Source organism: Bos mutus, chromosome 7, assembly GCF_027580195.1.
Source record: "Bos mutus isolate GX-2022 chromosome 7, NWIPB_WYAK_1.1, whole genome shotgun sequence".
Classification (NCBI taxonomy): Eukaryota; Metazoa; Chordata; class Mammalia; order Artiodactyla; family Bovidae; genus Bos; species Bos mutus.
In genome coordinates this window covers 87,268,672-87,293,401 of record NC_091623.1, presented here as the reverse complement: position 1 = coordinate 87,293,401, position 24,730 = coordinate 87,268,672, and the positions used below count along the sequence as shown (strand labels likewise).

At 42.9% G+C, this 24,730-nt stretch overlaps 1 protein-coding gene across 1 annotated transcript in view; it reads right to left on the bottom strand.

Annotated features, from left to right (window-relative positions):
* Positions 1-13,542, bottom strand: part of SMAD5 (SMAD family member 5) — a 62,353-nt gene extending 48,811 nt beyond the window's left edge. The window contains exon 1 of the mRNA XM_005891686.3: positions 13,384-13,542. The gene's annotated coding sequence lies outside the window, so the exon portion shown is untranslated. The remainder of the gene's footprint in view (positions 1-13,383) is intronic.
* Between the last annotated feature and the right edge of the window lie 11,188 nt (positions 13,543-24,730).

Genomic DNA, 24,730 nt, shown 5'->3' with positions numbered 1-24,730 from the left:
AAGGAGTATGTCAAGGCTATATATTGCCACCCTGCTTATTTAACTTATATGCAGAGTATATCATGCGAATGCTAGCGGGATGAAGCACAAGTTGGAATCAAGATTGCCAGGAGAAATATCAATAACCTCAGATACGCAGATGACACCACCCTTATGGGAGAAAGTAAAGAAGAACTAAAGAGCCTCTTGATGAAAGTGAAAGAGGAGTGAAAAAATTGGCTTAAAACTCAACATTCCTAAAACTAAGATTGTGGCATCTGGCCCCATCACTTCATGGCAAATAGATGGGGAAACCATGGAAACAGTGAGAGACTTTATTTTTGGGGGCTCCAAAATCACTGCAGATGGTGATTGTAGCCATGAAATTAAAAGACACTTGTTCCTTAGAAGAAAAGCTATGACCAACCTAGACAGCATATTAAAAAGCAGAGACATTACTTTGCCAACAGAGGTCCATCTAGTCAAAGCTATGGTTTTTCCAGTAGTCATGTATGGATGTGAGAGTTGGACAATAAAGAAAGCTGAACACCAAAGAATTGATGCTTTTGAACTGTGGTGTTAGAGAAGACTCTTGAGAGTCCCTTGGACTGCAAGGATATCCAACCAGTCAATCCTAAAGGAAATCAGTCCTGAGTATTCATGGGAAGGACTGATGCTGAAGCTGAAACTCCAATACTTTCATCACCTGATGCGAAGAACTGACTTATTGGCAAAGACCCTGATGCTGGGCAAGATTGAAGGCAGGAGGATAAAGGGATGACATTAGATGAGATGGTTGGATGACATCACTGACTGGATGGACATGAGTTTGAGTAGGCTCCAGGAGTTGGTGATAGACAGGGAAGCCTGGCATGTTGCAGACCATGGGGTTCACAAAGAATCGGACACAACTGAGTAACTGAACTGAAGGAAATGATGGTAGACAAAAAACAAATTTGAGCCATCTTCTTATTTGAGTTCAAAATGAGTCATAAAGCAGTGGCGACAACTCGCAACTTCAACATTGCATTTGGCCCAGGAACTGCTAACGAATGCATAGTGCAGTGGTGGTTGCAGAAGTTGTGCAAAGGAGACAAGAGCCTTGATGATGAGGAGCACAGTGGCCAGGCACCAGAAGTTGATAATGACCAACTGAGAGCATCACTGAAGCTGCTGTGTGCATTCTCAGTCTCTTCCGTCATGTCCGACTCTTTGCAACCCTACAGACTCTAGTCTGCCAGGCTCCTCTGTCCATGGGATTCTCCAGGCGAGAACACTAGAGGGGGTTGCCATGCCCACCTCCAGGGGATCTTCCCAACCCAGGGACTGAACCCACATCTCTTATGTCTCTTGCATTGGCAGGCAGGTTCTTAACCACTAGTGCCACGTGAAAAGCCTGATCCTCTTACAGCTACACAAGAAGTTGCCAAAGAACTCAATGTCAATCATTCTATGGCAGTTCAGCATTTGAAGTAAACTGGAAAGGTTTGATAAGTAGGTGCCTCGTGCACTGAATGAAAATTAAAAAAAAAAAATCAATGCTTTGAAGTGTCATCTCTTATTTTACGCAACAACAATGAACCATTTCTCGATTGGATTGTGACATGTGATAAAAAGTGGATTTTATACAACTGGCGATGGCCAGCTCAGTGGCTGGACTGAGAAGGAACTCCAAAGCACTTCCCAAAGCCAAAGTTGCACCGAAAAAGGTCATGATCACTGTTCGGTGGTTTGCTGCCCATCTGATCCACTACAGCTTTCTGAATCTCACTGAAACCATTATATCTGAGAAGTAAATCAATGAGATGCACCAAAAACTGCAACACCTGCAGCCAGCACTGGTCAACAACCACCACCCAACTAATGTCGCACAACCATTGTTTCAAAAGTTGAAAGAAACAGGCAACGAAATTTTGCCTCATCTGCCATATTAACCTGACCTCTTGCCAACCAACTACCACTTCTTCAAGCATCTCAACAACTTTCTGCAGGGAAAACGCTTCCACAACCAGCAGGACGCAGAAAATGCTTTCCAAGAGTTTGTCGAATCTTGAGGCATGAATTTTTACACCACAGGAATAAACTTATTTCTCACTGGCAAAAATGCACTGATTATAATGGTTACTATTTTGACTAATAAAGGTGTGTTTGAGCCTAGTTATAATGATTTAAAATTCACGGTCTGAAACCGCAATGACGTTTGCACCAACCTAATAGTTGATTCTTTCGTTGATGGGTATTGTCATTTCAGACAGCTAGAAAGAAAAGTGGTATTTAATTATGAGCTTTAGAAATCCTTGTGTATGTCAGGTTCCCTGAAATTCTCCTGAAAAACTGCAACTATCAACCAGACAAAAACAATACACAGCAGTACCTTGGAAATCCAAAGAATACAGTAGTACCTCAGCAATAAAATTAAGAGACTATCATGTACTACAAAAGAATCTATCACATTACAAAACACACACACACACACACACACATCATACTTTTATTTTAGCTCAAGCATCCCTTCTTCAGAGAAGCCTTCCCAGACTGCCTTACCTAGGTGAAACTCCCCTATTATACACACTTACTGTGTCGCGTATCTCTATTTTGCAGCACTTAACATATCTTTGTTTTTACATTTACCAGTCCAACTTGGCAAGAATGTAAATGAGAGGAGCCATATCTGTTTTGGCTCATCACTGTAAACCGAATGATACATGTGCTCAATAAGTATTTAAGTCTAACGAATGAAAGAGACTGTGAATACAAACCTTTTGAAAGGAATTAGCCAGGGGATGGGGAGGGATTCAGGGTGCTTTTCACTTTCTGTTTCATGCAATTTTGCATATCTTAAAATAAACATGAATTTCTTGTATAGTTACCAGGGAAAACCAACTTTAAAATGGAAGTGCAGATGTACCTCAACCATATTAAAATTCTTACTAAAGAGGATTTATAAGAGTCATTTTTATTTCAAAAGAATTCTCTCCAGTAATTTTAAAGTTATACAAATTTAGAGGCTGAAATTTAAGAAAAATCAAAGATAGGGCCAAATACTTTCGGGTTCCAATAAATAATAGTAAGAATTCATTTTTTGAAAAGCATTTATCTTCCTGTACTAGAATATTTTCTCTACTTTACATATTTTACAAATGCTATTGTCTGGACCACTTTCTTCAAGCTCCAACCACTAATGTCTAGCTCTCCAAGGTTTCAGCTTTAGCTATCATCCCCAACACCTTCCCTGATCAACCCATTAACTCTATATAAAGTAGGTTTTCCCCAATCTCTAATCTAAAACTATGTTCATTTCCTTCACTGTACTACCAAATTGTAAGTATTTGTTGGTTTTCTTGTATTTTGACTCTCTCTCTAGAATGTAATCTTTAAAAAACAGTACTAAGCATATTTAGAGAACTTGTTAAATTCATTCAAGCTATTCATCTAAAACTACTAAGGTGCATTTTAGGAACATTTCATGCAAAGATGGGCACAATAAAGGATAGAAATGGTATAGACCTAACAGAAGCAGAAGATATTAAGAAGTGGCAAGAATACACAGAAGAACTACACAAAAAAGATCTTCATGACCCAGATAACCACGATGGTGTTTATCTCACCTAGAGCCAGACATTCTCGAGTGTGAAGTCAAGTGGGTCTTAGGAAGTGGAAGTGATGGAATTCCAGTTGAGGTATTTCAAATCCTAAAAAGTGATGCTGTGAGAGTGCTGCACTCAACATGCCAGAGTGCAGCACTCAACATGCCAGCAAATTTGGAAAACTCAGCAGTGGCCACAGAACCAGAAAAGGTCAGTTTTCATTCTAATCCCAAAGAAAGGCAATGCCAAAGATGTTCAAACTACCGCACAGTTGCACTCATCTCAGTTCAGTTCAGTTCAGTCACTCAGTTGTGTCCGACTCTTTGTGACCCCATGAATCGCAGCACACTAGGCCTCCCTGTCTATCACCAACTCCCAGAGTTTACCCAAACTCATGTCCATCGAGTCGGTGATGCCATCCAGCCATCTCATCCTCTGTCGTCCCCTTCTCCTCCTGCCCCCAATCCCTCCCAGCATCAGAGTCTCCTCCAATGAGTCAACTCTTCGCATGAGGTGGCCAAAGTACTCGAGTTTCAGATTCAGCATCAGTCCTTCCAATGAACACCCAGGACTGATCTCCCTTAGGATGGACTGGTTGGATCTCCTTGCAGTCCAAAGGACTCTCAAGAGTCTTCTCCAACACCACACTTCAAAAGCATCAATTCTTCAGCACTCAGTTTTCTTCACAGTCCAACTTTCACAATCATACATGACCACTGGAAAAACCATAGCCTTGACTAGAAAGGACCTTTGTTGGCAAAGTAATGTCTCTGCTTTTGAATATGCTATCTAGGTTGGTCATAACTTTCCTTCCAAGGAGTAAGAGTTTTTTAATTTCATGGCTGCAATCACCATCTGCAGTGATTTTGGAGCCCCCCAAAATAAAGCCTGACACTGTTTCCACTGTTTCCCCATCTATTTGCCATGAAGTGACGGGACCAGATGCCATGATCTTCGTTTTCTGAATGTTGAGCTTTAAGCCAACTTTTTCACTCTCCTCTTTCACTTTCATCAAGAGGCCTTTTAGTTCCTCTTCACTTTCTGTCATAAGGGTGGTGTCATTTGCATATCTGAGGTTATTGATATTTCTCCCGGCAATCTTGATTTCAACTTGTGTTTCTTCCAGTCCAGTGTTTCTCATGATGTACTCTGCATATAAGTTAAATAAGCAGGGTGACAATATACAGCCTTGACATACTCCTTTTCCTATTTGGAACCAGTCTGTTGTTCCGTGTCCAGTTCTAACTGTTGCTTCCTGACTTGCATACAGGTTTCTCAAGAGACAAGTCAGGTGGTCTGGTATTCCCATCTCTTTCAGAATTTTCCACAGTTTATAGTGATCACATCAGTGGAGAAGTAACTCCAGAAAGAATGAAGGGATGGAGCCAAAGCAAAAACAATACCCAGCTGTGGATGTGACTGGTGATAGAAGCAAGGTCTGATGCTGTAAAGAGCAATACTGCATAGGAACCTGGAATGTTAAGTCCATGAATCAAGGCAAATTGGAAGTGGTCAAACAGGAGATGGCAAGAGTGAACATCGACATTCTAGGAATCAGAGAACTAAAATGGACTGGAATGGGTGAATTTAACTCAGATGATGATTATATCTACTACTGTGGGCAGGAATCCCTTAGAAGAAATGGAGTAGCCATCATGGTCAACAAAAGAGTCAGAAATGCAGTACTTGGATGCAATCTCAAAAAACGACAGAACGATCTCTGTTTGTTTCCAAGGCACTCATCTCATGTGCTAGCCAAGTAATGCTCAAAATACTCCAAGCCAGGCTTCAGCAGTATGTGAACTGTGAACTTTCAGATGTTCAAGCTGGATTTAAAAAAGGCAGAGGAACCAGAGATCAAATTGCCAACATCTGCTGGATCATTGAAAAAGCAAGAGCGTTCCAGAAAAACATCTATTTCTGCTTTATTGACTACACCAAAGCCTTTGACTGTGTGGATGACAACAAATTGTGGAAAATTCTTCAAGAGATGGGAATACCAGACCACCTGACCTGCCTCCTGAGACATCTGTATGCAGGTCAAGAAGCAACAGTTACAACTGGACATGGAACAACAGACTGGTTCCAAATCGGGAAAGGAGTATATCAAGACTGTATACTGTCACCCTGCTTATTTAACTTATACACAGCGTACATCATATGAAATGCCAGGCTGGATGAAGCACAAGCTGAAATCAAGATTGCTGGGAGAAATATCGACAACCTCAGATATGTGCTTGACACCACCCTTATGACAGAAATTGAAGAGGAACAAAAAAGCCTCTTGATGAAAGTGAAAGAGGAGAGTGAACAAGTTGGCTTAAAACCCAACATTCATAAAACTAAGATCATGGCATCTGGTCCCATCACTTCATGCAAATAGATGGGGAAACCATGGAAACAGTGAGTTTATTTTCTTGGGCTCCAAAATCACTGCAGATGGTGACTGCAGCAGTGAAATTAGAAGACACTTGCTCCCTGGAAGAAAAGCTATGACCAACCTAGACAGCATATTAAAAAGCAGAGACATTACTTTGCCAAGAAAAGTCCGTCTAGTCAAAGCTATAGTTTTTCCAGTAGTCATGTATGGATGTGAGAGTTGGACAATAAAGAAAGCTGAACACCAAAAAATTGATGCTTTTGAACTGTGGTGTTGGAGTAGGCTCTTGAGAGTCCCTTGGACTGCAAGGAGATCCAACCAGTCCATCCTAAAGGAAAACAGTCCTGAATATTCATTGGAAGGACTGATGCTGAAGCTTCAATACTCTGGCCATCTGATGCGAAAAACTAACTCACTGGAAAAGACCCTGATGTTTCGAAAGACTGATGGTGGGAGGAGAAGGGGGCAACAGAGGATGAAATGATTGGATGGCATCACTGACTCAATGGACATGAGTTTCAGTAAGCTCCGGGAGTTGGTAATGGACAGGGAAGCCTGGCGTGCTGCAGTTCATGGGGTTACAAAGAGTCGGACACGACTGAGTGACTGAACTGAACAGTATAGGCGCTGAGAATATAGAAGTGAATAAAAGTGGACCAAAATCCTTGTCTTCATAAAGCCTGCATTCCAGTGGAGGGAGACAGATAAAGTACAATAAATGAATGATACAGGATAGCTGTAAGGTGAAAACTGCTATGGAGAAAAATAAAACAGTGGAAGGTGGATCAGGAGTGCTATGAAAGAGGTGTAATTTTAAACAGGGTGGCTGGGCTGAGCCTCACTGAGAAGGCACCAAAGAGTGAGCCAGGCAGGGAAAACTAGTACAAGCGAAGGCAACAGGCAATGTGCAAATCCCAAAGTGGGAGCATGTCTGGCACATTCAAGTAACCACAAGACCACGAACCCTGACAATAAGCACATAAGAAAGGGAAAACAGGAATGGAGTCAAACAGGTAAGAGAGCCATGCAGTAATATAAGTGCTTTTGGCCTTTACTATAAGTGAAATGTAGACCCATTTAAGAGCTCTGAGTGAAGATATGACATTTTCAGACTTATGTTATTAAACAATCACTCTGGGCCACATGTTCAGAATGGGGAGGGGTGGGGATGGAGGCAGCAAGGGTAGAAAGCAGGGAGACCGAGATCAGTTCAGTGCTGCAGCAATTTAAGTAAGAGATGATGGTGGCTCAGACCAGGATGACTGCAGCATGGTGGTGAGAAGCAGACAGTTTCACATGTTTGGGAGACAAAAGGTTTCCTGGCGGAAGAGATAAGGGGAATGTGAGAATGGAGGAGTCAAAAATGACTCCAAGGTGTCAACCTGGGCTACCAGAATGGGATTGATTTAGGGGAGGCTGATAGGGAAGCTAAAGGATGATTTTACATAAAAAGAATGTATGAAGAAAATGTTGTTAAACTTAACCAGGTTTCCATTCAAATGAATTGTTATTAATGTCAAGAAACCAAGTCTTGTTCTTACTTCAAGTTACCTGAGTAGAACCTCCTGACCTGCCATAAACACATACACACAAACCCCCCTCAATAGTCTCCCTGAGATAGACAGACTTTTAGACACACACTGCTCAGCCCCAGATTCAAAGGAAAATTAAAAAAAACAGCTCCTTCACCTTCTGGTCCAACATCTCTCTGATTGCTTCAATCCAAAATAAAAGGCAAACAAACCAATTCAAAAATTTCACCCAACACCGTTAGCCAAAAGGAAATCTCCTGACCACATTAACCCTTGCAAATGTGCATATGGGTCAAAGCCACCATCACTTCAACCAAACCGATACAGAAGAACTACAGATGGGGGTTTTAAAGAAACAAATCCTTCATAACCATTCCACAAAATTCAGATTCATTGACATCAGGGCCCTACCTCCCAGGTTCTGCAGTAGGTTTGAGAACCAAGGCCCTTAGAATCATCCACAATGGGAGAAAGTCACTTGCTTATACACATTCAGAGGTAACTTTTTTGTGGTTGGTGGGGGTATAGCTTTACAAGTGTCTTACCCCTGTGGTTCTAACATCTTTAGTCACCAAGTATTAGCAAAAGTAGACATCCGTCACCACAACTATCAAACCAATCCTAGACCTAGGTATATAATCACTATAAAATGTTTAAGCCACATCCATGACTGCAAGCAGGTAAGAGAAAGAAACCAAGAACAAGCTGGCCCCACAGCTCTCCTAGATTAAGAAAACCTATTCTTTACTAGATCATCTAGAAAGAAGAGGAAATACAGTCACATGAGCACCAAAATCATTTTCCTAGAGAAACACTTAAATCATCACTTTTCCCAATTACGGTTCCCAAATTTCCAAAGACATCCAAAGTTCTCACAGTGATTTCAAAGCCACTCAGGAGCTGAGCAGCTGCCAGCTGACCCTTCTCACAGCACAGAACTCTCACCCAGGCTCTCTCTGTGCCCATACAAGTCTTTTTTTATCTCCCACATCCAGACTTTTGTTTCCCAGTTTTTAATCACTCTTTAAACCTCACCTGCTTCTCTAAGTCCTCTAATTAAGCAGAGCCTGATCTAGATGTATCACTCACCCCCACAGAGCCTGCAAGATTTCTGACATTGCTACCAGATGTGTCTGAGAATACCTGCATAGGCTTGTAGGCACAGGAATAGACACAGAGCTGGTCAATCTTTACAGTACTTTCCTTTAAATTATAAAATCACCAAGAGCAGATACCCAATCAGTATGTTACAAAATGTCTCTCTGGAGTACAAAGTGCTAACTTGTGTACACAACATATACTTCAAATCTTTATGAAGAGACTTTCCAGATAAGCTCATCTACTCACTTGAGTGGGCAGAAAGATGTGAAGAAGGTAAAGAAAATGAAAGACTAGCTTTGAAAAAGTTCTGCAGTGCCCCTCTTTTCCTAGAAACACACAAACCAGAATAACTAGATCTCAAGTTATAGTCTACCAGATAGGATGCCAAGCAGATCCTAACATATCATGAAAACAGAAGTGACCAAAACAAAGCTTGCCTTGAAAAAGTACCAGCCATATTCTGAGACCACAGTTAAATTTAAAAAGTTTAAGACTGTTTATAGGACTCCAGCTGCTATGTTCAAAGAAAAGTAGGAAGGTGATACCAGTCTTTTTCTTACTATTAATATTATTTTCAATAATAACAAAACAATATATATGGACATCAAAAAGGAAAAATCCAGTTAAACCTCACAACAGATTAGGCCATTTTCAAATTTCCAGAGTATACCATTCTGTAATTTATATATATACACATTATAAGCAGAGACTGGTATACCAAAGAAATCAAAAGCAAATCCTATTTACAAAAGGCACTTTAACAACTGACTTCCAAAAACGAATTACAATTACAGTATCGCACACATGGAACCACCTAATAAAGAAAACTTTCTTCTAAAATATTTTCACAACCAAGTTAGGAATACAATAAAAGCAGAAGGAAAAGTCACTGATACCACTTCTCTAATAGAAAAAGGCCAAATATCTCCCCACCTAGGTGCCCAGGGCAAAAAAGTATCAAAACTGCAGAGTGAAGACCTAGCTGATTATTTACGAAAAAATAGTAACTGTGTAATTACCCCATCTTTTCTAAGCTGTCACACACTCAAAGATGTTAGAACATGAGACTGAAAAACTAGTTGGTCCTAACAACAATCTTGGAGAAGGAAATGGCAACCCACTCCAGTGTTCTTGCCTGGAGAATCCCAGGGACGGGGGAACCTGGTGGGCTGCCGTCTATGGGGTCACAAAGAGTCGGACACGACTGAAGCGACCTAGCAGCAGCAACAACAATCTAGCTTTTAACAATTTTTAAAAAAGAATTTTATATTTTAACCTTCCAAGTAGTAAATGTACCTCTAAGATTCAGAGTTCTAGGTAATGGCAATGTATTGGATAAGCCAGCACTGAGAGTTTCAATTACTATTGTTCTATTAATTTTGGAAGCAGAAAATCAAAGTGTAAAAAGACATGGGCAGGCTTTGTGAGGACGTTCATCATCATCTTTGGTGGGGAAAACATTCTACCTCTGTGCAGTCTTCTTGGGTCCTACTCCCAAATAATCTTTTCTCCAAAATATCCAGACTGGTAGAAATAAGAATCATCCTTCAGGCTTTTATAAGACTGTCCCTTATAAAAGGAAATCTTCTCCATTGTCTTTGACCTTATTAGTATACCAGCAAACCCATAGGATCTAAGGGAGCTGTAACATTTGAAGAAATAAACTATTCAGTTTCTTCTTTGGGCTAGTATGAAGCACACGAACAGACTAGGAATACAGTCACTCTAGAAATAACGAGAACAGGGAAAACTGATAATCAGGGGAATAAAGGCAGCTATACCCTAAAGAGTTCTCAAGTCAGCTAAGTCAACATATACATCTGGTAATAATAAACACTGATAAGTCATAAACAAAAAGGGCTTTCTTATTCAGACTCTACATACTACTGGTAACATTAAAATTTACATAAAAACACTAAAACAATATGTATTAAATAGATTTTTATAAATAGTATTTCAAGTTACCAAGAAATTTTTAGAAGTTTTATATTTTACTACCTAGTCTTCAAAAGATAAGAAGCTGGTAGCTTTGATTTGACCAAGTTACAAATCTCTTTCCAGAAGTAAGAGAAAACATACTGCCTCGTTTAACGCAAGGCACAAAAAAGATCATCACTGCAAATCATAATGTTTGGGTTCATGATGAAAACAGGAAACAGGCAGGCTACCCAGGTATAATGATGGTTATAGTCTAATGTGCTTCAGGCTCAGCCAAGAATTAAAACCCAGTGAAGAGGGTAAGCAGAATTTACTTGCCTCTACCTTGATACAGAAGGCAACTTTTAATAATACTCCCAGCAACATGTTACATAACCAGTAAACAATCTGATTCAAACCTCATTAGTAACAACATTCTGCCACTGTCTCCCACTGAAATTAAAACTGACTTTGCCAGAGGGGAAAGAAATGTAGCACGTACCAATCTACCCATTTTTGTGGCGCCTAACCCTGTGAACCAGACAAGTAGATAATTCCACCAAATCTGCACAGAACCTACAAAAATATTTTACTCTTTTCCTTTCCAGTTCACTGTTCTCTTAACTATATCATTGGATGCATTTAAAATCTAAGAAGAAAGTCAGCTGGGAAGGTTCATCTAACTTTTATAGTCTATGATCTGAAAAATGGAGGCATAAATGACAGATGGATTTTATTAACAAAAATAAATAGGTACAGTTTATGTGATAAAAGCAGCTATGTGAAAGGAAAGGCACACTGAGGGAGCAGCAAGGTAGAGAGAGGGAAGAAAGGAGGCTGCTACAGAGACAATCATGCAAAAGTTAAATTTAAAAAATCTAAACGTAATCAACACAACTCTCATGAAAGTTACACTTTAAACTTGTTTCTTAAGTATTTCTGTAATCTTGGATTCATCTTAGAGGGGGGTAAAAGTTACCAAAGTACCAATAAGAGGAAGAATATAAAATAATTGGTTTAGATCTATATGTGTACATGTGTTAGTTGAACATACAGTCATGTCCAACTCTTTGCAAACCCATGGACTGTATAGCCCACCAGATTCCTCTGTCCATGGAATTCTCCAGGCAAGAATACTGGAGTGTGTAGCCATTCCCTTCTCCAGGAGATCTTCCTGACCCAGAGATCGAACCCGGGTCTCCCACATTGCAGGCAGATTCTTTACCATCTGAGCCACCTGGGAAGCCCTTAAAACTATTAAAAAAAAAAAACAAAAAAACAAACTCCTTATTTGGAACACACTCATAAAAGTATTCAGATCCATAATGTTCACATTGTCTCTAGCTTTTGTCTTCCACAACACTGGCACCTAGGAACAATTTTAAACTGCTTGGCAAGTTACTAATTTATTGAGACTAAGGTTTTCAACCATTTAGCTTTCAAATTAAAGTTTAAAAACTAATTCACTGCGGGCAATATGGGTGCTCTAATTTAAGGAAATTTAACTACCCAAGTTTAGAAACAGAATTTTCGAAAGAATTTGAAAACAGCAACTTCAGTATCCCTTCCTCTCAATTTCTGTGAGGCCAAGCCACAACCTCCCACCTATCCAGTCTTTTTGCTAAATAAGAACACTTTGGGGGGGGTACTAGGCAACGGGCATGATGTGACAAACCCGACCAAACTTCAAAACTTTTTCCACAGAAAGATAAGGTAAACAAGATACACTTAGCACCACACCCATATAAATGCACGGGCAGCCAGGAATGCTTTCCCCCCTGTCTCTCTCTAGACCTCCAGCTGGTCAGGAAACAATGTCTCTACAATCAAGATAGAGATCTGGCCCAGGGTGTTCAGGCATTCCTCACCTCTGGGCTGGCCTACAGCTCCACTCTCCAATGCCATCCAAACCAGAATTGGAACATTTTGTTAGGAAGTGGGCGAACGTCCAAATACCCGACTATCCTCGCCCCAGTTCTTTTTTGCAACCAAAATCTGTTTTGGCTACTGAGCATGCTCCGACTTAAGACAGGCGCCACATGGGAGTTTTCAAAGCTTAGGCTCCAAACTCCACGTAATAACAGCAGCTGAAAGGGGAAGAGAGGAAAGAGGGAGAGCATGGGGAGGGGGCAGACCGAATATGAATCTGAGCCCTGACACTAGAGTGAAAGACCCCAGCAGGGGTTGAATATGATGAAGGCAAACAGATACTGCTTGTCGTTATCCTTGCAGCAAAAGTTTACACAAAGTAGAAGAAATCTTTGCAATGATGGAAACTGGCATGGCAAGTGGCAGAAACCGGGTCTAACTACCAGCTGAGTGCAGCAGCAGGTCACAACTGCCCGGGGTGTAATTCCCACCGATAAGAGTGGATCCTTATCTTTGAAACACAAAGCGACGACGGCGGCACGGATTCATCAAGCCACTGGACGGTTTTGCAATGTAGCCGACCAAGCTGCTCGGCCGAGCTCGGCAGTCCCACCAGGGGTGTGTGTTGAGGGTGGCGCTCGCATAAGGGAGGGCAAACCGTTCCCCCGGACAGAAGTGGGGCCGGGGATCCCCGCGAGGGCGTCCTGAACGCCTCCCGCCACAGTCCGGGTGGTAACGGCGGAGCCCGGACGAGGGCCAGCGTTGGCCCCGCCTCGGGACGCCCCCGGGGCAGGCAAGGCCTCCGCAGCCGGACGGGCCGCACCATCGCCGCCCGCCTGGACCCCGGCAGGCCGGGTCTCGGCCTACCTCCCGCCCCGCAGGCCCGGGTGATTTCCGCTCCGCCCGCCCCCGCCTCGGCCCGAGTCCGGCCGCTAGGGCAGAACCGCGTCCGGGCAAAGCCTGCAGCCCACGGTCCCACTCACTGGCCCGCCCGTCCCGGGGCCCCACATTCACTCACGAGCCGGCGGCGCGCGCTCTCCCGGCGCCGTCGCTGCGCTTCTCCTCAGCGCAACTTTATTAGCAGCTCGGCAGCGGGACACGCGCACGGCGCCCGCTCGTCCAGGACCCGGATGAAGGAGGGAAGGAGCCGGGGAGGACGCCGCGGAGTCGGCGCATGCGCGCAAGCGGCCGAGTGACCGCTGCGGGACAGACCGAGGGAAGGGCCGACTGGCTCCCGCGGCTGGAGGAAGCCTCCGCGCTTGGCTTGGCGCCCGCAAACTCCAGCTTCCGATCTGCCAGAGTCATCTCGCGTCCATGGCCGGGCCCAGGACTGGCAGTCGGCTAGTTCCCACCGCCACGATAGCCACTGGAAGTCTCCACTAGCCAAATCAACCCACATTATAATAAAATAAAACAATTGTTTTCGACATGGACAGTTGGCGATTTTCCCAGTCCTGTATGAAGTGTAAATAAAAATATCGTCGGATATAACTTTGCTACTGTTAATGATTTGTAATATAAATCTGAGAATCTGTGTCAATACATAGATTTCCCTGGTGGCTCAGACGGTAAAGCGTCTGTCTACAATCTAAGAGACCTGGCTTCGATCCCTGGGTTGGGAAGATTCCCTGGAGGAGGAAATGGCAACCCCACTCCAGTACTCTTGCCTTGAAAATCCCATGGATGGAGGAGCTTGGTGCAGGCTACTATCCATGGGGTCGCAAAGAGTCGGGCACGACTGGGCGACTTCACTTCACTTCACCATCTAGGGCATGCAATTTGGAGAGTACTAGTGAAGAAAAACTTTTAAATAATTTTGTTTTTATTTTAAAAGTTCAATGCTGACTTTCCAATAGTCTGGTATAGGTTTGTTTTTAAAAACAAATTAACCTAAATGAAAATCAAAATTGGAGTCATTTTCAAATCCTCTCTCTCATTCTCTAAACCAAACCATCATGAAATCTTACTAACACTACCTTCAAATACATCCCAGATCTGACCAGCATTGGTGCCCTGAGCCAGGGTCATCTCACCTGAATTTAAATGGGAAGCAGCTGTTTTGCTCCAGGCTTTTTCCACAGGGAAGAGGCATGGTGAATGTTGTCCAAGTCTCTGCATTAAGGATAGTCATCTCAAATGTGGACAGAGGCCTGGTGAGGGAATGTAGTGGGCCTGGGTGCAGAACCAGAGAGAGCCTCCTCTGTTCAAAGGGGGCAGCTGCTATTTCACTCTAGCCAACTGTCACCGTGGGGAAATGTGGAAATGAGGACCCAGTTTTGGGAGATCTGATTTTTCAAAAACAGCTGGAAATCTGGACTTCAATACAAAATCTCATTTTTATGTATGTAGCAACTTTTTTTTCATTCTTTCTTTTTTCTTTCTTAGACATTCAGGAGGCCAACCCTGTACAAGCCAAGTAAAACAAATCCGTGGTCCTGATTCAGCCTGCTGGCCATCAGTTTGTAATCTCAGGTCTATGTCTTAAAACTCTTTACTACATCATAAAGTTTGTGAAAGTAAAGTCTGTGTACTTTAACTCTTTGTCACACTCACTGACTATTTGCTGTTAATTCAGAAGTTTCCAGCCCTTGGAAAGCACATATTTCTGGAGCCTGCATGGCTTTACAACTCCCAAAAGTGCCCATAACCCTGCCTTGGAGGATCTTTTTTTTAAATTTCCCCAGAACTAATGTTTGCAGAGAGGTTTGTTGAACATTATAAGACATAAAAATGTGGTTTAAATATTTTGTACACTTCAGCCACTCCTCCCTTCAAACAGGCAGTAAAATCCTTCCCAAAACAAACTGTTTGCTGTCTTGTAGTCACTGCACATATGTAAAGAACAATTTGTGATTACAGGATTCCTTTCACAATCTCAGGTTAATCTCAAAGCCAACAGTTTTGCTTCCTGATCTGTGTGTCCAAATACTGATTAAATCAACCCGAGACTCAAACTTCTCCAAATTGCTGTGTAGGCTCAGCTTAGGTCTTAAATAGAAAGAGATATTAACATAGAATACAGGAAGAGAAACTCCTCCCAAAGGACAAGACAGCACTCAGCATTCAAAGGGTATAAAAAAATCAGATCATTAAAGATCTATATAGTCAAAAAGACTATCAGATGGCAAATGAACAGGCCTGTCAGAGCCATAGGAAAGGAGTAGGAAGTCCCTGTTTTGGGGACAGGGACTAAAAGCAAATGTAGAACAGGACAACCTGAACTGATAGAATAGTTGGTGGGGCATCAAAAGAGACAAACTGCCTTTTCAGTTTAGCGTTCACCTGACCAGAAAGGTCAAACTGAAGCAGCTTCAAAATTCAATTTTGTGTTACTTATAGAGAAGCTTAATACTGGAAAACTCACACAAGTGCTTCTCAAGCAGGGGTGCCAAAGACCCCAAGGGAACATTTGACAATATTTGAAAAGAATCTCGGTTGTCACATCTAGGAAGGTGGTGCTGGTGACATCTACTCTGTAGTGGCCAGGGATCTAAACACTCTTATGATACGCAGGACAGTTTTCTTCTACCAAGACTTATCCGGCCCAGGACTTCCCTGATGGTCCAGTGGTTAAAATCCACCTGCCAATGCAGGGGGCACGGGTTCAATCCCTGGTCCCAAAACTAAGATCCCACATGCCACAGAGCAACTAAGCCCGTGGGACACAACGACAGAGCCAGCGTGCTGGAGCCCACGGGCCCCAACTACTGACCCACGTACCACAACTGCTGAAGCTTGTGCTCCAATGAGAGAAGCTAGCACAGTGAGAACCCGAGCACTACAGCAAAGAGTAGCCTCAGCCCACCGCAGTTAAAGAAACACACACAGCAACGAAGACAGAGCAGCCAGAAGGAAAGAAAGCAAGCAAGAGAGAATTATCTAGCCCCAAATATCAATCATGCTGAAGTTCACAACCCTGATTTAAGCCCCAGTTTCCTTCTAGCTCTGTTGATGCTTAGGGAGAAAATGAGCCCTTTCTTTGAACTTTTCCAATAACTATGTTAATTATTCATTTGATGTAAAGAACCAGCTTAAATATTTGGTCAGTGACATACTCACACCCTGAATTTTATAAGGAGGTAATTTTTAGGAAATGTGAGAACATATATGAAACAAGAAGAACTGGAATACTTAACTTAGTCTTTCCATATTTTTAAATATATGGTAATTGGGGCAAATTGGGTTTGGTTTCAATATATTTAATATATGTCTCAATTTGACCCTTTACTGTAGCTCAGAAGATTCTCCCTAAATGACCAGTGGACCTCCAGTAGAATTGGAAGAATGTGGTGATGTTCCAAAGAGTTGCCCAGTGTAGAGGGATCAATGAATGACATCACAGAAATCCATAAAGGGATCTGGTAGCCACCTCAGAGACATCTCACTTTCTCACACAGCCATGGCAAGTGGACATCAAAGGAAGAAATGTCTAAGTTTGTGTGACCCCTCTCGACAATGTCTGGGAAACAATAAACCTGTCTTTCCAAGTTCTGAAAATTGTATGCTCTTCAATGGATAAATTAGCCCTACCCTCCATCCTTAATATTGGAAGCAATGCAGAAGGCAGAGCTAAATTGAGAAAAGTGCTGAGAAGAGTGAAGTTCTAAAGAAATGTTGTGCAAAGACATACCCCAAGATCCCACAGAGAGAAAAACATCATGTTACAGTTTTCAAAAGAAACTTCACATTAGTGTTTAACAGAGCAAGCCAAGGTTCTGTGCCAACCAGAGAATACACTAAAGTGACTTTACCCAATATTTGAAAGGATTTTTTTCCAGTAAAATTTGAGTGTTCTTGTGTGAAATGAGCCCTTAATATTCCACAGACCCTTTACTATCACAACACAAAATTGAGAATCAATACAAAATGTACTGAAAAAAGGAAAAGGAAAGTAAAAGAGTAATAGCTGCCTCTGCTGGAAGCACAGGAATCTTGCTGCCAGAGACTTTTAAGCTTCAGGAATGGATATCAGAGACTCCATGAGCCCCATGGAATGAATATGCACGTTTCTGTGTAGAAAATTCTATTCAAATCTTCTGCAGCAAAGGTCTGTAGCTTTCATCAGATTCTCAAAAGGTTTCCTGATCTCCAAATGTTTGCAGATGCCTAAAGCAGTGGTTATTTTATGTGTGGTGTAAATTTAATGTGTCCATTTTAAGTTATCTTTTCTTCTTCTCTTTTTTCAGAGCAACATAATTGGGAGATTCCTCTCCAGGGAAGGCTGCTTCATGCAGAGAGTAGAAACCAGGCTTGCCTGTCTCCAGCCATCTGCTACATTAAAGAAGGCCTCCTATGGCTGGAATCCAAAACACGAAATTAAAAGGGTTGCCTGCACCCAGAGTCATAAAACAAAGAGGCTTTCTAAAGTGAGGCTTGGAGTGAACACTCATTTCTTCCTGACTTAAACAGCATCTGTTCCTCTTGATGGCAAACGCCCTCTGAGTTAACTCAACTGACCTCCCCGGTTCTACAGTCTCAGTTTTCATCCTCAGACACATAGTCTCAGATGAGCCAAACCACATGTGCACTCGGCCACAAATCCAGAGCAGCAGGTGAAAATCTGGAAGTGTTATGGTACTGGGGAGATGGGAAGGAGACAGAAACTTCTCCTTCTCCCAAATGCTCTTTAACTGGACAAAATCATAGTAGTGACAACTCTGAAGCTAACCCTATGTTCCTGGTTTGAACACAGACTGTCTTGCTTACTATGAGTGTGACCTCGCGCAAGTTTCTTAGCCAGTCTGTACCTCAGTCTCAGCGTCTGTAAAATGCAGATAACAGCGATATCAACTTATAGAGTTATTATTATTTGGATTAAATGAACAGATACTTGTTAGGCTCTTAGGACAGTGCCTGACACATGTTGTTGTTTTTATTGTTTAGTCAGTGAGTCTTGTCTGACTTGCACCCTCATGGACTGCAGCCCACCAGCTTCCTCTGTCCATGGGATTTCCCTGGCAAGAATACTGGAGTGGGTTGCCATTTCCCTTTCCAGGGGATCTTCCGACCCAGGGATAAAACTCGTGTCTTCCTGCATTGGCAGGTGGATTCTTTAGCACTGAGCTACCAAGGAAGCCCCCTGTTTGGACGGAGTAGTCAGGATTAAATCAAGTCATCCTTCCACAATCTAGCATCAAGACTCATCAGTTCTACCTTCAAACCATACTTTAAATCTATCCACTTCTCTCCACATCTTCCATCCACTGATAGTCAGGTTTAATCCCAGTTCAGGTCACTATCATTACTCACCTGGACTATTGGCTGCTTCTACTCAGCCTTGCTCCAGTCCCTTGATCGCCGAACAGATACTACACGCTGAAAATGTAAATGTTGAGGTTATGGTAACTCTCAAAGTAAAGCTCTTCAAGGCCATCCCATTGCTTTTAGAATAAACTCCAGACCCTCTACCATGGCACCTCCCCAACTGATAAGGTCCCTGCCATCACCAACACTCTCACACGAACCTTGCCCACACAGAACCTTCTTTCTGTTCTTCACATGTCACAAGCTACTCTCCAACTTGGAGCTTTATGGCTGTGCTGTCTTCTCCTTGTGCTCACCTTCCACCTTGGTAACTTCTGAAACGCCCTGCCCACCACTCCTCATCTGTCTCACTCCTTCTCTCCAACCTGAGTCTCAGCTTAAAGGTCCCTTCCTTACAAAAACTTTCTCTGCCACTCCACTCCACCTGCCCCTCCATCCCAGTGTACATACACTTCCAGAGCATCCAGCTCTTTCCCTCATGGGTCTCTCTTCTCACATGTCATGACTTGATCAAAGTTTATGTTCTCCACTGGAATTAAGCTCCTCTTCACAACTGAATCCTCAACACTTACATCAGGCCTGGAGTGCCCTAAACCCTCAATAAACAGTCACTGGATTTTCTGCTTCAAGTTCAGCTTTATGTTTGATCCTAGTAAAATCACTTTGCTTGCACTTAATTTTTTAAAATTTCCTACTCAAATTTTAATATGTAACAGGTGTCACTCCCCCACTACCCAAGCAAAAACTCAACCCTTGGATTTAGGATTCATTCATTCACTTATTCATTCAGCTTAAATCTTGCTGTAGTACCTACTGTGCCTCCGGCACTGGGCCAAGAACTCAGAATACTAAGGTGGAGTGGTATTTTCTCTGTCCTGGTGAAGCTCAGTCTCCAGGGCGAATGTTTGCTGGTCTTCTGTCTTCAATTTACTTGAACATTTGATGGAAAATCAGAAGCCAGAAAATAAAATCTGTCATTTCAAAGCCATAAGCCCAAGCATTTACAATGGAAGAGATTTTTCATACCTTTGAGGATCTCTTGAGGGACGACCCAGAGGGATGGTATGGGGAGGGAGGAGGGAGGAGGGTTCAGGATGGGGAACACATGTATACCTGTGGCGGATTCATTTTGATATATGGCAAAACCAATGCAATATTGTAAAGTTAAAAACTAAAATAAAATTAAAAAAAAAAAGAAAAAAAGAAAGCTCACACATGTTATAGACCATTCATGTGTGAAAATGAAAAACAAAGACCCTTTTCTGAAATGGAGTTTTTAGTGCTAAGGGTTAAACTATGCAGTTTGATCATTTGAAAAGTTGTTACAGGCAGAGTTGCATCCCTCTAGACTACATATCCTGAAATATTTCATATGAATCTTTTTTAAAAAGAGCTTTATAGTTTTTAAAAATATTGCATGTTTACTAGAAAATTTCAAATTATACAGAAAAGGAATAAAAGAGTAAAAGTTACTTGAAATCACACATGTAGAAATAACCATGGTCAATAGGTCAATAAGTTGATGGAACATCTTTCCAGACATCACTTTATGCAACAATAATAATAACATTGTTGCTGTTCAGTCACTAAGTCATATCTGACTCTTTTGCAACCCCAGGGACTATAGCCCGCCAGGCTCCTCTGTCCGTAGGATTTTCCAGGCAAGAATACTCAAGTGGGTTGCCATTTCCTTCTCCAGGGGATCTTCATGACCCAGGGATCAAACCTGCATCTCCTGCATTGGCAGGCTAATTCTTTACCACCGAACCACCAGGGGAGCCCAATAAGAATAGCTAATATTGATCAAACACAGACTTTATACTAAGTACAGGACAATGTGCTTTCTATATTTTACTAAATGTCATAGAAAACTGACAATGTAATTCCTGTTACTAATATTATCAAATTCCTTTTTCTAAATGAAGAAACTAAGGCACAAGCCATTAAGGAATTAGTCATTGTGAATAGACATATTGCTACAGCCCGCTTGGGGTTGCAACTCCCAGAGATGTTTCTGACTCCACCTTGGAGGGTGTGTTTTAAGCACTGATGTTTGCAAAATGCTTTGTGGATCACTGAAAAGTATAATAGAATTTGGTTGAAATATTTTGTACCTAGGCCCCATTTCTTACTCCTTGAATTTTGTAATCTCTTGAATATCTTGCACTCTCTGCTTTCCACACCCTGGCCCTTCTAACTCCTCCCTCCAGGCCCCTGTACCACCACCTTTCCCATCACTAAGCTGATGTCAGCTGACCCACTACTCCCAACCCGCCATAACATTCCCATCAACTTAACTCTGCTTTCACAGTAACCTCTGTAGGGAATGGTCCTTCCCACAGGACCTGTCTTTCCTCCCTAGGCCAAGTTAAATGCCTACTTCAGGAGGTCTGTTTGGCCCTCACAGACCTTTATGTGATTCTTAATCCAGTGAGAGTTGCATAGGAAGGAAGAGATAGGCAATGTAGAGAAGGTGGGAGGTGAGGGATTTCACAGCCACTTTACAGTAAAGAAACGGAGTCTCAGAGAAGTGAAGTCAATGTCTGAGTTCATACAGATTGTTCATAATGAAACTAGAATTCAAATCCAGGTGCGTCCAACACCCAAACTCCTGCTCTAAATATTATGCGCGCTGCCTGCTCTCTTGACTCACCCCGACAAAATGGTTTTTGTGAATCCTATGATAATAGTCAAGGAATCACAATACTGTCTGAACTGAGCTGGAAAATAATCTCAGTGACTAAATAAAAGAATGAACGAATGATGAATGAATTAACCAACACAGAAATGAATAAATAAATGTGTGGACAGGCACAGTTGTAATTTCTAAACTGGATGTGTGTCACTTGGTGGTGGTGAAGTCACCCAGAGCAAGTAGGCCGTAAAACTCTGTGTTTATTCTAACAGTCAGGTAAGGGCCCTGAACAAGCTCAAAGGTCCGAAGTGAATGCAGTTATTGTTCCAACATGTTTATCTTGAAGTGTAGTGAAACCTATGAATTCTATTTGTATAGTGACTAATGCCTCTGTGGATGTATCATTTACAATATGGTGGCATTACTAATGTGCCACATTAAAGGTGATTTGAACTGATGAATCAAATCAGTTAAGCTCCTCTAAGTCAACTCTGGCCACCCGAATCATGGCGTGTAATGTTTCCATTGCAGAGAGGAGCTGTGCTAAGCAGTCCAAGGGGGTTGATCTCATCTGTGTTGCTTCCACAAACCTGTTTTGGTAAGAATGCTATCGCACTGTATGCTAAAATCAAAGTTCAAACAATTTAAAAAATGAGGTAAGAAGTCAACCAATTTGCCTGCATTGAACGTATCATGGATGGGGTAGTGGGAGCCCCCTGCCAGATCATTCTGCCAAAAATGAGATGTCTGAGCTCCCATGTGGTCCTGGCTCTGATGTCTCTGGGGTCTGAGCAAAAGCCATCTGGGAATGCTTCTGGTTTCCAGGACCACAGGAAAGAAGTCTATTTATCATATGGGTTAAAATATTTATCTTATTTTCTTATGATTACTGGATGAGTTTCTATTAATATTATATACAGGCACTATGATGGTAAGGGAATGGTCCCAAATGTTCCTCTATTTTTTTCATGAAAAATAAGGATATTCGGAGATAAAAATAGTGGAAAAGAACATTCGCCTCTCTCCTTGACCTTCCCTCCATATTTCTTCGTTTAGTCAATTGTCTATTTTGATCTCTGACTTCATGACTGACACCTCCTTTCTCATTCATTTATTCACTCAACAAACATTTGTGACGGGTTTGTTATGTGCCAGGCCTTGGGCCAGACATTGGGAATGACTTAGAGTGCAAAAACCAGACAGGGCCCCTGCTCACATGGACTGCAATCAAGCTAGGTAGACAGGCTTACATGGCTCCCTCTCCAATCCACCTATATAAGGTGGACCCAAAACACCCTTTTATTCTGATCAGCATTGCCTGAACTAAACTTTTAAACTGCAATTTTTTTTTTCTTTCTCTCCCTCTACATATCACATCATTACACAGCTGGGATTCATTTTTGAGGTCTATGAGCAATCTCATGGACATGGATACACTCTCACTTTGCTTGGTTTTTTTGTTTTTGCAGCACTGACATAACCACAAACAAATTGGAGTAACAAGAGGCACCCAGACCTCCAGGCACCCGTATCTGCATTGACTCCTGAGAGGTTCAGCACCTGGGGTGCTGGTGATTAGCATTGATTCACAAACAGGCCATGTCCTCATGGTCTATGCTCTGTCACCTTAAGGACCCCAGCAGTTCTGGAGCTACTAGGATGCCACGAACAACTCGAGCAGCAGGCTAATGTGCCACAGCTTTCTGAGCATGAGAAAAAGACACTAGACACAAGTTTTTGTGCCGGTGGTTCTTAACTTCTGCCTCTAGAGACTCCTGACAAGCTTAACAAGGAAGCAGAGATTTTTCTTTCTCTACTCGCCACACTTTGAGGATGAACACATACAGAGAAAACTATTCCTCATCCTCATGGTCACTAGATCTGTTCCTACTCCTTAAAACTGAAAGGAAGAGATGGACATGAGTCAGCAGTGATAAAAAGAGGCATACTCCAAGGCTATGTGGCATGTGGTGTGGCAAGGATGTGGTTTCCTTAGCCATAAAGTCACTGTGGTCTCCGAGCTACTGAGGCTGGGTTGTCCAGCAGTCTCCTAGAACAATAGCTCAGGGCGTGCCTGCGGACCGAGCCAGCCCTAGAGTGACCGACCCTCCTTTTCTTTTCTCCCTTTTCCAGAATTCCTGGTAGTTAGACTTCTTAAGAGAAACTACCATATCTGCCATCACCCAGAATGAATTATCCGGGGTAGAATTTCATGCCAGTCCTCCTCAGAAAAGTATTGGCTTCTCCGCATCCAGCTTATTTGCAGTTTGGCAGGGGCATCAGACCTCATCTGAGCAACCATGGCCAGAGCTATAAGGTTGCTTCCATTCAAACCACAGGGCACAAGTCACAGCAACCTCTCTAGAAATGGATTAGCTTGGGCCACTTTCCTGACAATTTTGCTGTGGGCCTGGCAGACACCCTGGGCTCCTTAGACTCTACTGCTGCCAACCCGGCACACAAAGTAAATGCCAGGGGATCTGCTTGGTGTGGACAGCTTCCCCCACACAAGGCATTTATTGATCCATTTATCCATCCAAGAGTTCATCAGGCTTTTACTGATTGCCTACTCTGTAGGCAATCACAGGCTTTGTGATAGATGTCAGACACAGTGAGCAAAAACAGGCCAGTCCCTGCCCACACAGATGATGTATGTATGACCTAGTAGGGAAGATAGGTATTGATCAAATAACCACGCTGTATAAAAAGGAACAAGGACCAATGAGCAGCCAGAACCAGGGGGCAGGGAAGGCTGCTCTGACAAAGAGATGCTTGAGCTGAGATCTGAAGGATGAACAAGAGGCAATTTAGTGAGGGTGAAGGCCGGTGAGGAGAGAGAGGCAGGGGAAACCCTCAGGTAGAGGAGGGAACAGTGTGTGTGAGGACCCCAGGGACAGGCGGCAGCAATGAGCAACTAAGGGAGACCAACGCTGGACAGAGAAACCAGTGGGGCTGCACCTGGAGAGACGAGCAAGACAAGCCGGGGCTTCTGGCCGTGGCTGGCGTTCGGTGTCATCCTCACAGGCACCACTCGACTGGGCCCCAGGTGGTTGCCTTCCCAGGGAAGCGGAAGGCTGGGGCCCTCAGAGAAGAGACGGGGCTACCAAGGGGAAGGAGGAAGGTGGGGCTGCTCAGAGGACAAGCTCTCCACCAACGTTTCAGGACTGTGACTTCTCTCTCGCCTGTGGCTTCTATGCAGGACCAGCCCAGGCCCACCGCAGCTGGCACTCCTGGGGCTTTGTGCCACTTTGCTGTGGTGGCCCTGTAACTGTATGGATCGCGTCTCACCAACCTGCACACCCGCTGGTGGGAGTGAGATGGAACACTGAAGATCTGGGAAAGTCTGTCTGGGGTAAACAGCCCCTGGAAGACCCAGCCCCATGTGCTGCTTCACCCTTCTAGGGGGCACTTCATGTCATGTCCTCCTGGAGTGCGGGGACTCCTGCATGACTCCTAGATGACAAGA